The 16,647-nt window shown below is 41.1% G+C and overlaps 1 long non-coding RNA gene across 2 annotated transcripts in view; it reads right to left on the reverse strand.

Moving 5' to 3' along the window:
- Positions 1-3,713: 3,713 nt before the first annotated feature.
- Positions 3,714-16,647, reverse strand: part of LOC141982575 (uncharacterized) — a 342,639-nt gene continuing 329,705 nt past the window's right edge. For both annotated transcript variants that reach the window (XR_012638124.1, XR_012638125.1), the window contains exon 8: positions 3,714-9,012. This is a non-coding gene — a long non-coding RNA (uncharacterized LOC141982575). The remainder of the gene's footprint in view (positions 9,013-16,647) is intronic.

The following is a 16,647-nucleotide window of genomic DNA, read 5'->3' on the forward strand; positions in this document are numbered from 1 at the left end:
TTCCTCTCCACTCCAGGGAATTCTTGGATGGGGTCAGAATCCCTTGGGATCACCTGGGCTTAAGAAAGCGGGCAGGGCCCCCACTCCATGAGGCTGCTACATCCTGGTGACCTTGCTCTTTCCTGTTCATTGCTTTCTCTTCCTGTCCGGCTCCCTTTGCTTCTGTGTGGCTTGCTAATTATTCCTGTGTTCTTTCTTTTGGGTAACTTCTCACTGCTCCTTCTTTCTGCCTCTCTCCAGAGGAGAGAGCTAAACTGGTTTTCTAAGGATGCAGCTCACCCACTGTTTGCATCTCAATTCTGTCATTGATTCCTAAACCCTTTGTGTTTGGACCTGAATTGTGTCGTTGCATCCCCCATTGCATCTGTCTGGTGGATGCTACAGAACCAGTCAGCAGCGATTGATCCACGTACATGTAGGCACTCATGACACAGTAATATTTCATAATACAACTTCACAACAGCAACCAGAATTCATAATTTTTACTAGTATAGCCCCCAGTTCATAGAAGATTGGGGTTGGAAGAGACCTCAGGAGGTCATCTAGTCCAATCCCTTGCTCAAAGTAGGACCAAAACCAACCAAATCATCCCAGCCAAGGCTTTGTCAAGCCGGGCCTTAAAAAGCTCTAAGGATGGAGATTCCACCGCCTCCCTAGGTAACCCATTCCAGTGCTTCACCACCCTCCTAGTGAAATAGCGTTTCACTTCCCTCGATCTGCTGGCAATGCTCTTACTAGTACAGCTCAATATGCCGTTGGCCTTCTTGGCAACAAGGGCACACTGTTGACTCATATCCGGTGTCTCATCCACTGTAATCCCCAGGTCCTTTTCTGCAGAACTGCTGCTTAGCCAGTCGGTCCCCAGCCTGTAGCGGTGCATGGGATTCTTCCGTCCTAAGAGCAGGACTCTCATCACAGAGGCTTATGTAGGGCCAATACATTATTGGAGTGAGGATACAGAAAAGGGTGAATTCAAGGGTAGAGGAAAACAAAGGGGATGAAAATCCTGACTCCACTCAAATTCATGGCAAAACTTCCATTGATTTCAATACGGCTAGGATTTCTGCCAAGGACCCCATCTAGATACATTTTGGAATGGATGAGGCTTAATGGAAGGGGGCATGAAAAATAATATTTAAAACCTGTCTTTTTAACTTAAAGAGCATATTCTGTAATATTAATACTCTACATTATGCCTCTAATTCTTGAAAACAGAATGTGTGACCGTGTGAGTTGCTATGAAGGTCTATCTGCCTATGTCTTTACGCACACTCTTCTTTATCTCTAGTGTAAAACACTAGTATATTTGTATTGTCATGAGACCTGGGTGACAGGATTTCAGTTGTGACTTTGCCACTCACGAGAATTATTCAAATTTTATGTGAAGACATATTTTAATTTAAAATAAAAGTATTTTCTGAAGCCATGAATTGCAACCTTCTCCTGACATAGACTGTCATTATACGTCACATACTGCACATGCATGCTATGCGTGGTATTATTTTGTACGTATATACACATACACCTACATATAAGGATGTATCAATAATGTGGAAGCAGGAATAGATTTTCGTGCCCCACTGGTTTGGTAGATTCTTTGAGTATTACAGTATTCCCGTCAGAAGGGAAATTTTGCCTATATCCAAATTTTTCTAGAGGGCATATTTTTGAATTTGTAAACCACTCAATACACCTTGTAGTGCAATAAAAGAAATATGCCAGTTGCTACTCTTGAATTATAATATAATTCCTTGCACTTCTGGTTTGAACTCAGAACCTAAACACATCTGCAGAGGGAGTATCGATCTTGGTATCCTGGCAGGATGGTGAAGGCTAAAGAGGGTGGTTCACTCCTCACAGCTCTACTCTCTTGATGGCAAGAAAGTGCAGACCGGTATTGCCATATTTTTATGCTATATCATATGGCCATTTTCGGGAAACTGGAAGGCTGTGTGGTTACAGTACAAAATGTCTGACAAATCCATAGCCACCCAAGACTTCACTGTTAACAGTATACCAAACAACACGGACTCTTTTAGGACTTCACAGTTTCAAGTGGAGATAGGACCAAAATCATAGGCCACTTTTGTTAAAGGTGAATCATCTTTAGTTGCAGCAATGCTAGGGTTTAGGGCACACTCTTGAGCAAATCAGAGGATGGCAGGCAGTATACTAGAATTGTCACTGCAGACAAGCGACATTTAACTAACAAGCAGACGCTGCTGCAGCAACAGGAGTCTCAAAGGAGGTCATTGGAAGGAAGTCAGGAAAGATTGCCATAAACACGTTTTTAAAGGAATGCAGAGAATTTACAATATTTTTAATGTAGAGGTTTCTTTCAAAGTCTTCCAGGATATGTTGCTTTTTTGGGAGGTTTAGTAAAAGCATTTTTCTTGCTCTTTGGGGTTAATTAAGCCTATGTTTCTGCCACTTATAGTTTCCACCAACATCAAGACAAGAATGTGGATAAACAGGTTTATTACATGAATCTTCCTTTGTCCCTCTTCCACCAAGTACAGGTTGTCAGTTCATTATGCCTTTGAACTTAAGGTATACCAAAGGAAACCAGATTGGATATTTCTTTTTTTGGAGTCACTTTAAAAAGAATTTTAGAAAAGTAACCTATTGTCAAATATAATTTATGGAGCATTGCATTTTTCTGTGCATCTAATACACCATTCAATGGTTTATTAAACCAACTAACTTTGTAGTTTGTGATAAGAAAACATTCTTTCTCTTGGGATGAGACATGTTCTGCACTGAAATTCCAATCATCAAGGAATATGTAGACTTGTTTGTACAATGCTTGTTTGGGAAAGCTTCCATATTATTTATTCCTTTCCTTTAGAATCCTTCCTCCTATCTTTTGCATCCAGTGCTGTGCTAGAATTTCAGGACACCTAAAGTTCACTCTTCCTAGAAGAAAGGTTGCAAGTCATATTTCCCTCTCTTATACACACACACCTTATTGCACATTCATCTTTATTGGCTGATGTTTCTGTGGACTAGACAGCTCATTTCTAGGGGCTGTTAAAAGCCCTTTGAAAGAGATTCCAAATCATAATTAACGACTAGGTTGTGGCTGGGTTTGCGAAGAGGCACGCTGTGAGGAGGGCAAAACCAGGCTTCTCCTCCACCAGAAGCTAGCCACAATCCCAGTTCCTTCCTTTCCTTAGCACAGAGGCTACCCACCTGCTAGCCTCGAGCACAAGCCACCCTAAAAGGGTGTGTCTACACTGCATCGGAGAGCAAGCCTCCTAGCCTGGATCCACAACTCAGACCAGGGGGTAGCTGGACAGACATTGCAGCTCTCAAGCCGAGGGGAAGGCTGAGAGCCCGAGCTCCAGCCCAAGTCACAATGTCAAAGCAACAGCTACACAGCTATTTTTAGCATGCTAGTGTGCACCCCATGAGCACAATTCTGTGAACCCGAGCTGGAAAGGCTCCCAAATGCATACCCAAAGGGACAGGAAGGGGTCAAGCATGGCCACGGCCCAACACTCTTCTGCATCATCAGCAGAGCAGGTAAACCAAAGAGGTAGCAATAGATGCACCCTCTTACAAGAATGTATCCCCTTACAAGGTATAGGAGCGGGCATATACTCCCTGAAGATGTGGGAGCTCTGTGAGGCATGTCATTTGAGCTGATACAGTTAGAGACGTCAGAGAGATATTTGCAGATGCAAGTCTGAACCAGGAAGAGATCAGGGTGTAGAGGTAGATTTGTGAGTTGTCAGTATAGAGAGGGTAGTTGAAGCCATGAGATCAGTTAAGACCACCGAGGGATTTCATGCAGAAGAAGTGGCAGCCAAAGACGGAGCTAAGGGGACACCAGATCAGAAGAAAAGTAGGGATGAGGTTGAGAGCCAGAGAGTGGGAAGGATACCTCAAGCATCCAATGCTGCGTTTATCTTTGAGGAGTCAGCCAGTTGCATCAGATAGTGTCAGTTTTCCTTAAAAACCACTGCCAATGCCTTGGACTGAGGAAGAGGTAAGGAGGTGGTCTGTGTTTAAGGACAGAGTCAAAGGTGGAGAAGAGATGGCAGAAATTTAAATCTGTATGTGAGTAGTGATTAGAAGACTTAAGGGCTTTTTTGGGAGGAGTGGGGGGCCACTAAGACATAAGAATATAAGTCTCCGTTTTCAATTGCTTCATCTTCATACCTGTCCAAGAATCTGTGGGGGGTGAGGTAGAGGGGCCAGAAAACTGTATTCACTGGGAATTCTGGGTGTCTGGACAATTGTGAACACGGTTTACATCACTCGAAAAAGCATTTAAAAGAAATTTTAAATGAAAAGTTTCAAACACAAATCAACTTGCCTTTCATCATACAGTCACACTCTTATTTTACCAATAAATATTTTTGTCTCTTTCCCACATTCCACCTCTTCCCTCTATTTCAAGAAGTTATAATTCTTTGCTTGTGACATCATAACGTGTGTTCATGAAAATTAATTTAAAATTGCAAGCACAAAATTTTAACTTCTGTGAATGGAGAAGGATAACAGAGGAGAATTGTGATATAAACACAGATCTTCTATACTTAATGATAACAAAGAAAATATTCACAATTACATCAAGGAAGTCTTGATTGACTGTTTTTATTTGCCTCCTGAAGGGAGGTTAGAATTCTGTTAAAAAACAAACAAAACCGCACTGATTTAAGGGGATGGGTATAAAAAAAGAGCTACTGAGGAAGTCCAGTTCCAAACTGAACACAGAAAGCTATTTGGAAATCCAGAAGAGGTTATCTTATCAAACTGATCACAGGCCAGCTATAACTATCTACTGTACATGCAGCACAGATATGTCTTCAGTATGCAAATAGTTTTCCAGATAAACATTACACACAACACTGTCCTCTGTAGAAAATCTTGGGTTTGTCTGTGCATATGGGAGACAGAGACTGGGGAGAAGAAGAATTTCACCCAGGAACATAAACAGATTAATTTTGTGAAGCAAGGATAGCTAAAAAGAGTCAAGAATAATGTTATGCAATAAAAGCTGGTATATATTTCCCTTTCCAAACTGGGAATCCTACATAGCTTCTTTTAAACAAGCCAGTTGTTTGGATAGAACAAAATTTATATACGTGTTTTGTTCTCTTCTAAAGGGGACAGAGTTCAAATATACAGTACATGAAAGATGCATGCCTCAAAACAGTGCAGTGCACAGGAGAGAGAGAGAGAATAAAACCCCTAATCTGTTACCTGTTCCAAGCAGTCTATTAACTTAAATATCTTACCCTTTGCAGCATCATTTTAAAGATTAAAACAGTAAATGATTATCAACATTTCATAACTCTTTTGCCTTCCTCTGCAAAAAATAGGTCAAAGAATAAATGGCAACAAACTGTCTTTGCTCCTTTTTCTGCATTTGAGAGAGAAAAATGAGGGAGATAAATCTGCATAATACTGAACCGAATCTCTTTAATTCCAGTCAGCTTTTATCATTCAGTCACCAAGTCTGTATGTGGAAAAATTCATGCTAATTCCCCCTAGCAACAGCCTCGGCCTATCAGGACACTCCATGCACCATGAAGCTGCCAGCCAGCAAGAATAACTCTAAGTAGGTCAGGCCTGTATTTCTAAAAATGCCACGGTCTAGTAACCCCACTGTCCCGTCTGTCTGCCCTGCTCCATAATAACCTCAATTGCCTGGTGACACAATGACATACTACCCTGCTAGAGCGCAATCAAATCATGCTGCATTATTCTGCTGCAAGCATCGCTGCTGGATGAAGGACCCTTCGAGGGGCAGCATTAATCAGGGAGCCATTCATGTCCACTAGCACTTCACTCTGGAGATGGGTCCTGCATTAATGACCAGCTGTTTGAACTAACACAAACAAAATAATGTCTTCCACCCTGTTGGGCGCACAGAATACACTATTCTGATCAGGCAGGTTATGCTCATTGACTAAGTCTAAGATGTAAATTAAACAGGCTCAGACAATGCTAGCTTTTGTAACCTTCTATTAATTAAATTAAGTATATTTAAATTATATTACATGCATTTCAAAGAGCTGTTGGTTTAGTATACAGTCATCTCCTCCTACAAATTTGTGTTCACAGTAAAAAAAAAAAATCTGTGTTTGCATAATACAAACTATCTATCTTGGTGTATTAAGGAGCTAAATAAACATAGCTGAACTGAAACTGACTTCAGCTGGGAATATGGAAACAAACCAGGCTTGTAGCAATTGTGCAGGGTGAACACAAACAGAAATGCAAACTGAATGTTGTAAGGTGTATGGATAAAAGCCATGTAAACATTTTACAGCAACAATGTGGAAAAAGGCCAATCAGAGCAGATTAAGTACCCCCCACAATCTCACTGTTTAAATGTTGCTGAATGGCCAGCATAGACCTAAAATAACTGCAGAGTACAGAAAGATCCTAGCATGGCTTGATCTTGTCCCTTTAAAAACAAGCATTCCTGGTACTCTGCAGTATTGATGGTTTTCTGCTTGGCTCCAAGATGTTGTACTGAGCCTCACAAAATCTTTTTTCTTTTTTTGCACTCTTAAACAGAGGAGTCAATGTAAACCACATCAGACCACAATAAGTCTTCTCTGGGGTGGTATTTTAATATCAAACATGAAATGCCAAAACAGAATTTCAGCATGCTTTCTTTATGTTTTTTTACTCCCTTTCTTTTAAGCACCTCCGTGCATCTCTTGGTTTTTTCCTTTGTAGCATGCTTCAGTATCACACAGCTGCTTGTACTAGATGCAGTCCTTAAAGACATTTTCAGGGATAGTTCATCTGCATTTTTTAAAGGATTCGCGCTTTTACTTAGTGAACACATGCCCTCTGACAAGTTCCTAATTTAGCCTTCAATTATGCAGAATTCAGTAAGTCTTATATATGTAATCCATCCATATTTGATTTATGAACACAGCAGATTCATTAATCCATTTGCTCTTGTTTGAACCAGGCTTGATAACTAGGTTATGACTATCTTCCTTACTTTGTGGCACACATCACAGTTATTCTTGGAGAGATACAGTCACTGACGTAACCCTGAGCAGCTAATTACAAGCTGCTGACATTTTGCTTGTCTCTGCAGCTTTGAAGCTATGAGTTAAAGTCTCTCTTCCTCCTCCCTGTTTTGTTTTAAAGTGGCTGGGTTGGAAACACAGCATTTGAGAAAGGTACATGAGAGGTGCAACTCCTCAGCTGAGCTCAATGTATTTTCCAAAACTATTTTTCCTTTAAACAGATAACTATAGTTTGGAAGTAATAAGACTCCTCCGCCCACAACACAGGAATGTTATCCAACAGCTGGCTAAATATAATCCAACACACAGAACTGCCTTTGTAGACCTGGTAACAAATAGTGGAAGGCCCAGACAGGCGTCTTGCAGGATAGCTCACCATGACTATTGGGAAATTCCCTCATACAAATTTTAAGATGACTTTATGGGTTTTGGATTTGTGTTTAAAAAAACCCCAAACGCTCACAGTAGGTGGTGGCTAAAAATCATACCAAGTCCCCACTAGTTGAGTGCAGCATTTATTTCCCTTAACTTCATTTTGCACATTACATGGATATGGCCAACCTGAGCTGTCTATTAGTTTTCACCATACTAACTATGTCTGCATTATGATAAGTCCATCTGTTCTAAAAACACAGTCTTCCAAAGGCATGTCCAAAAATGAAAAATATCAGTGTCCATTTCAGAATGATGCACTGCCAGTTGTGAGCATTGCCTCTTTTAACCAGACCAAGAATCTTTTTTTAATTACAGGCTGATTTTGAAATTTAAAAAAAGTAGTAAATATAATGCTGAATCCATCTCAGCTGAGCATTTAGCCATCTGAAGACTGTGGTAGCCAGCTGGTCTAGCAGTCATCTGGGATACATTTATTTTGATTAGATTGATCACATTTCTATTTACAGTATAGAATTTTTCACCATACTAAATACAGCTGTGTTTATAAAGATTTTAAGATGAAGAAAACAAAACCCACACAGTTCCTCTCAGCACAGTACAGAAGATTCAGTGCTTCAAGGTGTTAAATCAAAAGAAGCTGCTTTCACATTTCTTAAAAGAATTCTGCATACGTCTGTTTTCACAAAGCACCTTCTGATTCAGGAAATGGGTGTAGAGCTGTAGCTGAAAACATAAGCTGCAATCACATCTGATCTAGCAAACTCACAAACTTCCTGTGTAAATTGGTCAGAAATGCCTTTTTTCACGTCTACACATGGACACACAAGAGATACACACACATATATAAATATATACTGCATGATGGCCGTTTTCCCTGGGGATGTCAGCGCAGTCACCTAGCCCATCAGTTCCCTCCCTGACAGCATCGGGAGTGTTCAGACTACAATTTACAGTCCCTCCGTCCATACATTGTTTGTTAATTATGCAACCCTCTCTAGAATAAGAATGCACAGAATCAGACAAACAGAATACAGTGTTTCTTCTTCCTTTTCATTTGCTCTCTCGCTCTCTTCCTCCCACAGCTTTGCCTTTACAGGCGGACATATCAGATACCTTATTTATCCATCTCCAGCACAGTGCTGAGGTGAAACACTACTGCATCACTGTGGCTTTTCCCATGTTAATCCTTTCGAGCAGCAGAGGCTGGATTCGTGCTGCTGATGCCCTTGTCGTGTGCTGGATTATTTTGCGTAATATTTCTTTAAACTTTCTCCCACCTCACTTTGGATTAACGTCCCCACCCTTCCAAAAAAAAACCCCAAACACCCCATCCCACATCACAACCCTTCTCTTCCAGCACCAACAGAAAAAAAATGTGGCCAGCGTTCCATCGCTGCTCTTCCTTAGCAGTGTGCAGATGAGTGATTCCTGACTCAGACATGCCAGGGTGAAGCACAGGCAGCCAAACCGCAGCAGCCCCGGCAGCAGCAACAGAAACAGCAGAAGCCGCCCAGGTAAATGGGGGGAAAAAGCAGGATATGCTGAGAGCGGTGCCGCGTCGTAGCTGTGAGAGAAGACGACGTTGCTTCTTCCAAACAGCGCAGCTCGAAGCCTGCAGGAACGGAGGAGCGGGAAGACCCAAAATGAAAAATAAAAGCCAAAGAGTTAAGAATTAATAAAACAATTATAAATATAATAATAAATGGATTCAACTTTATTTCTGGGCTTTTGCGGGGGCTCTCTTCCACCCCCCAAAAGTCTCTGGTGTTGCTGAATGTTACTGTCCAGGAGTGCCGAGTCACAAAGGCTCACTCTCCAAAGCGCAGGGAGTCCAGCATCACATGAGAAACCACATGATACACCCGAATTGGATGCTGATGTGGTCAACTATTTCAGTGAACAACAACAACAAAAATACGCGGAACAAGGCATGCCCCTCTCTAGCGGCTAGAATTTCCTTGTTTAATAATCACCAAAAAAATTAAATATCTTTCGCTATGTAAACTACTGATACTTCAAGAGCAAAGAGGATGCTGTTCCACAGACACTAGCTGGATGGCAGCAATATGACTTCTAGGCTGCATTGTGCAAAGCTGATTCCACTCAAGTGAATTCCTGAAAAGCGTACTCCATGGCTTTACAGCCTGAACAGGCTCAGAAAACCAATTCCATTATAGTCCCTGCAATCTGCATCCGAACCTGCATTCTGAATAATTTATTTTAGACTAATAAGATGTTTGCCAAGACGGCTCCTTTCCCCAGTTAGCAGCACAGGCTAGATTTACTACGGTGGGGAAGCCTGTCCCAGTGCAGCATGGAAACATAGACTGCATTCGTCATTGTCAGAATCGGTGATTTTACTAAACAACCTCTCCCACAAATAGTCAGGAAAAACAAGCAACAGGTGTCTCCTGCTTTATTGAACCTGACAGGGCTCTTTGTTTGCAGTGGGGCATACTGTGTTTGTAAACAGTGGCATTATTTTTTTCTCATATTGCCGTGATGACCCCTTTTGGATCGAAGCGGGGGATTAGATTTCTCAGCATCGAGAAAACAGGCGATCTCTCTAGCCAGCTTGCTCCTGCAGAGGTGCTCTGCCACAGTGTTTAACTTACTAGCATGTCAGCAACCCTTGCAATGTCCAGCTAAGGCCCTGGAACCTCACAGTGCTGTTTGCTCTCAGGTCTCCAAGAGGTTAACATCCTTCCTTGCTTTACCATCGTGCCTATAGGACCATCGTACTGAGGGAGTGGTTAGCTGGGGGCGGGGGAAACTGATCTGGATGGTTGATGGAATCACTGCTGGCATAAGGTTATCATCCAACAAACAGAGTTAGCAGTTTGAAGCTTGTTTTACTCTATAGTTTGTGAAAATGACAGAGCAGGTGGCACAGAGTCCCCCATCCCCTTTGCAAAAGCAGGGCATCACTTTGCAACGCCATACTCCCTGGCTCTTTATACTGAAACTGTAAACGATGTCAGGAAAATGTAAAAGGATAGCTGCCATGAACACACACAGCTGTTTTCCATGAGATCTCACTGTAAGCTGTGAAGTTTATATCACAGCACTCAAGCATAGAATTCCCCAAAAGAAAGATATATGTATAGCATTTGGGCAGGAAGGGGGAATAAAAGCACGAAAGAGTGCTCTTTTGTGTTTTTTTCAACCTTCCTAACAGCTCATGCAATGGCAGATTACAAGAATTTGCACACAGCAGTTAGTATTCATTTTCATTGGTTCCTAATAGAAAGGGTTTTTTGAAAGGGCTCCTCCTATGAGAAGCGAAGATCCACATACAACATTACCTAAATGCAAAGTAAGTCTGTGCAGAGAACTCTGGGGACTACAGTTTTATACACAAACATCACAGGAACATTATATAACTATCAAAAGGCATTTTTATACATGACATGACCAGTTACACCTTTTCATCACTGTGATGAAGAGGAATATCAGCACACAAACTCAGGCTGTGGCCAGTGCACACTTAAAATTAGCCACTTGTTTTCCAGTTGCAGTGTTGGCTTAATCTGGATGATGAAGACTTCAAAACAAGCTTTTCACAAGATAAGTGTGAAGCATTATTGACTGGTAGTGGCAGGGGATGGTGTGTTAACTAGGAAGAGATATATTCAAAGTCCCTACAAAATTTTGGCAAACAAGACTAAAGTAGCTGTCTTGGGTGGACAGCAGAAGTCTCAATGTCATTATCCTAGCAAAGGTACTCCTGGAACTCATTTAACAGTCAGACAGAAAGGTTAGCAGTTCCTTTTGAGCTCGTCTTCCTTTATTATTCGTTTCTAATACATAATCCTTGTCTCTGTGAGTTGATGACCTTTTCCTGTTTTATCCACTAGATTCATAGATTCATAGATATTTAGGTCAGAAGGGACCATTATGATCATCTAGTCTGACCTCCTGCACAACGCAGGCCACAGAATTTCACCCACCACTCCTGCGAAAAACCTCTCACCTATGTCTGAGCTATTGAAGTCCTCAAATCATGGTTTAAAGACTTCAAGGAGCAGAGAATCCTCCAGCAAGTGACCCGTGCCCCATGCTACAGAGGAAGGCAAAAAACCTCCAGGGCCTCTTCCAATCTGCCCTGGAGGAAAATTCCTTCCCGACCCCAAATATGGCGATCAGCTCTACCCTGAGCATATGGGCAAGATTCACCAGCCAGATACTACAGAAAATTCTTTCCTGGGTAACTCAGATCCCACCCCATCTAATATCCCAACACAGGCCATTGGGCCTATTTACCATGAATATTTAATTACCAAAACCATGTTATCCCATCATACCATCTCCTCCATAAACTTATCGAGTTTAATCTTAAAGCCAGATAGATCTTTTGCCCCCACTGCTTCCCTTGGAAGGCTATTCCAAAACTTCACTCCTCTGATGGTTAGAAACCTTCGTCTAATTTCAAGTATAAACTTCCTGGTGGCCAGTTTATATCCATTTGTTCTTGTGTCCACATTGGTACTGAGCTTAAATAATTCCTCTCCCTCTCCGGTATTTATCCCTCTGATATATTTCTAGAGAGCAATCATACCTCCCCTCAACCTTCTCTTAGTTAGGCTAAACAAGCCAAGCTCTTGGAGTCTCCTTTCATAAGACAAGTTTTCCATTCCTCGGATCATCCTAGTAGCCCTTTTCTGTACCTGTTCCAGTTTGAATTCATCCTTCTTAAACATGGGAGACCAGAACTGCACACAGTATTCCACGTGAGGTCTCACCAGTGCCTTGTGTACTAAAACCTCCTTATCCCTACTGGAAATACCTCTCCTGATGCATCCCAAGACCGCATTAGCTTTTTTCACGGCCACGTCACATTGGCGGCTCATAGTCATCCTATGATCAACCAATACTCCAAGGTCCTTCTCCTCCTCCGTTACTTCTAATTGATGCGTCCCCAGCTTATAACTAAAATTCTTGTTATTAATCCCTAAATGCATGACCTTACACTTCTCACTATTACATTTCATCCTATTACTATTACTCCAGTTTACAAGGTCATCCAGATTCTCCTGTAGGATATTCCTGTCCTTCTCTAAATTGGCAACTCCCAGCTTTGTATTATCCGCAAACTTTATTAGCACACTCCCACTTTGTGTGCTGAGGTCAGTAATAAAAAGATTAAATAAGATTCGTCCCAAAACTGATCCTTGAGGAACTCCACTGGTAACCTCCCTCCAGCCTGACAGTTCACCTTTCAGAAGGACCCGTTGTAGTCTCCCCTTTAACCAATTCCTTATCCACCTTTCAATTTTCCTACTGATCCCCATCTTATCCAATTTAACTAATAATTCCCCATGTGGCACGATATCAAACGCCTTACTGAAATCTAGGTAAATTAGATCCACTGCGTTTCCTTTGTCTAAAAAATCTGTTACTTTCTCAAAGAAGGAGATCAGGTTGGTTTGGCACGATCTACCTTTTGTAAAACCATGTTGTATTTTGTCCCATTTACCATTGACTTCAATGTCCTTAACTACCTTCTCCTTCAAAATTTTTTCCAAGACCTTGCATACTACAGATGTCAAACTAACAGGTCTATAGTTACCTGGATCACTTTTTTTCCCTTTCTTAAAAATAGGAACTATGTTAGCAATTCTCCAATCATTTCTCTGTTCTGGCCATGCATAACTACAGTGTATTTTATATATATTTTATATATTACACACTCACACATGTTATCACTGAGGAGGTGGGGTGAATCCTTCAACGACTGGTAATGGAACGTGGAACTTTTCTCCTGTTGGTCACCTAACTGAATCCAACTCAGGTCAGTAGTGTCTGAAAGTTGTCACCATCTAATGGCTGTCTCAATGGATATGTAAAATGGTCCAGAGCTTTCACTTTAGATCCTAGCCCACAACACTAAAATGGCCAAAAGTGGCCATCTCAGTAGAAACATCAAGGACTGAATGAGCACAAAACCTGAATTATGCACTCACATTAAAGCTAGTCACTGCAAGACAGAGTTGAGACACATTGATGGGGCACAGTGTGGGAAAGATTTCACTACTGTTGCCTGGACTGAACCTGTTTGGAGGACTTCAGTCTCTTTAGGCTGCTAATCAAATGTCTTTCATGAACACCAGGGGACACATTTAAATGGGCCTCAGAAATTGTGCCCAGCAATATCTGCAGATGCAGCCAGGAGGTCCTGTCATTTGCATTTCCAAACCTTCCTATGGAGAAACAGGAGCAACCGTAGCCCCACAGAGACCCTTGATTTCAATATTTCAGGCTCAGGTTATTGTTGGATACTATGATTTTATCTATAATATGTTAACTCCTGAACTCAGATTCAAGTTCTGGAACCATCTGTCTGAAAAATCACTATTTCTCTGTTCAAGCCCAGCACCTGAGTTGCACCCGGCAACATTAGTCCATCCAAGCCCTGAGCAATCAAACAGGCAGCTATGCACACAACACAGGTAATTTAAGGGGTAAATAGGCACTCCTGGTTGGCACATTAGCTTTTGTGCTCCAATGCAGACTTTTAGATTGTACAATACCTGGAAAGCACTTAACACATTTTGGATGCTACCGCAATGTAAATAAATAAATAATAATAATAATAATCTCCAGATGCAATTTAAGGTGCCAACATATGACGAGTTGTCCCCAAATATTTGATCCCAGATCCTGCTCTGTGTTAGGGCAGTTTTGCACCACTCTAGCAATGAAAAGTTGGTGTACCTGACCACAGGAGGATTGTCTCTGAAGAGGGGTCAATTCAGACCCCTTCAGGTTGCTTTAATTTGTGTCAAAGACTGGACCAACACCTAGATGGCTCCAAGTTCAAGAGAGTGAAAAGTACCTTTGCAAAGAGAGTGAAAAGAACCCACAGTACCCTGAGGTGTGTTGAGTAGTCCTCAGCTGCGGCTCAGGATGGGGTCTTGATGGTCTCCTTTATATGGCCAACCATGTTCAAAATAGATCAGTTTATTAAGCCAGTGTGCTAATGTGCGTCTTTTTGATCTGTGGGCTAACTGCAGGATTTTAATAATCGGAGACCTGATTCTCATCTCACCATGATTTTACAGTTGTAACTTCCCTTGACTTCAGTGGAATTATTCTTTATTTATAATAGTGTAAGCAAAAGCAAAATACAGACCAGAGGGTTTTAAAAACTCAGCCTTTTGTGACACTGATATACTTCCCTAACGAATAAAGAGAAAAAAATAGAATACCTAAGTGAACTGGTAGTAAAACAATAATGGTGATCTCTGTGTAAGTCACAAAGTCTGTGTAAGTCACTGCAATAAGAAATTGCAATATCACATTGAGTATTTACAAATACTGTACAAATCAAGTGTGAAAGACCACCACCTTTGTTTCAGTCCCTATGACAGAAAAAGCAATTGAGCCCAGAAAGCTATTCTATAAGCAGGCTAATGTAATAAACAAAACATTAAATTAGTGCAGAGCTGTTGACGATACTTCTTTATGTTTTGTTTTGTTATTTCCACTATTGTTAAGCCTTGATCATGACAACCCCATTGCTTAACCACTGCGAATTTCTGCTTTTTCTGACTGCTTCAGGAAGTCACCCCAAAGGTACAGCCAGATGCTGATGCCTTATTTGCACTAGAGTGGGTTTCCCCCTTTAAGTCTGAGCAATCACATTTGACTAGGTACCTACCATATAAAATGTGATTTCATATATTGACTTAGGTTAAAGGTATTAAAATTAACATGTACAAAAGAACTGGATTTTCTGTGTCTTTTCATCACTACTGTACGTACACCATTCTGCTCATGTAAGTCAACATCTGCACAGTATGCCTTGTAAAATCTAGGTAGGACATTTTTGAAATGTTGATTTCTTTTAAATCTCACTATGGGAACATGGCTTACATTTGTAAAGCATGTTTCGGCATGAAATGCTTTACACTCTTTATGAACTACAAGCGGCGTATGCAGTAAATACAGGAATTATTTCATCCACCAATGGAATGCTGTTACATTGGGGTGGAAGGTAACTCCTATTTAACACCACATAGCAACACTGTCTATGGCAGGAAGTAAGGAATAAACATCCTCCTGAAACTAGAGAGAAATTCTAAATTCCCCAGGAACTGGAATATCACTAATGGACATGTGCAAATCAGATGAACTTTCTGGTTACTAGTTTTACTACAAATCCAAAACTTGGCCAAGGTTTCTAAAGCCCCCCTTGAGCCTGTGAGGAAGGGTTCACTGAAAATTCAGCCCAGATTGCCTTCAATGGGTCACAAATCTCAGTGAATCTAAGGTTTCAGAGTAGCAGCCGTGTTGGTCGGTATCCGCAAAAAGAAAAGGAGGACTTGTGGCACCTTAGAGACTAACCAATTTAAATTTGTCAGTCTCTAAGGTGCCACAAGTCCTCCTTTTCTTTTTTAGTGAATCTAAGGTGTTTTCAATGAACTGTCTCCCTCCATACAAGCTTTGGAGAGAGATTTATGGTTATGCTTGAGGTTTCAACCCAAAAGCCAGGCAAAACTTGGGGTTTGTCACTGAACCTGAAACCTCAAAGTGAAACTAAGGTGGGTGAACTCTGTGGATTGAAACCAAAACACACACTTGTTCAGCCACAAGTGAACAAAACCTCAGTACTGCACAGGCTCTAGTAGAGAGTCAGGCAGGATGTTGGCCACAATATTAGGGTACCTACCCTTTGCATAAAATGCCATGGGATGTTTAGTGACCAGGGTCTCATCTGGAAGATATCGCTTTGGTTGTCTATCTCTCCAGAGAAAAGCTCAGGGCCCTCCTATCTGTAATGATTCAGTAGCTGTGCCTGAGCTCCGTGCTGCCAGAATACACAAAAACCTTGAATTTTTCTAGAATATTTTACTGATAATGTTTAATTTATGGCCAATATAAGTTCCACACTTTCAGTACGGGAAAAGAATGGGAGACGATTATCAATAGGGATAGGCAAATAATACATAACTACTATTCAGTGAATCTTCTCTCTTTCTGAGATTTATCCAGTAACAGATCACAATTTACTTGAATTTATCTTATTCAAAAGTACTTTCTAAATAATTTTCCCAATAATTCTTGGTCTGCAGCTCAGTTGTGAACAGCGTGTTGCAATTATTCAAAATCTGATCTGTTTTGACCGAAAGGATAGGTCACATGGGATATTTTCATTCCCTGATTGATTGATTAATTGTAACACTTAGAATTAGGTTTCCAACGTGAATATTGCTATTATGATACTGAAATTCATCTACCATGAATA

Source organism: Natator depressus, chromosome 2, assembly GCF_965152275.1.
Source record: "Natator depressus isolate rNatDep1 chromosome 2, rNatDep2.hap1, whole genome shotgun sequence".
Lineage (NCBI taxonomy): Eukaryota > Metazoa > Chordata > Testudines > Cheloniidae > Natator > Natator depressus.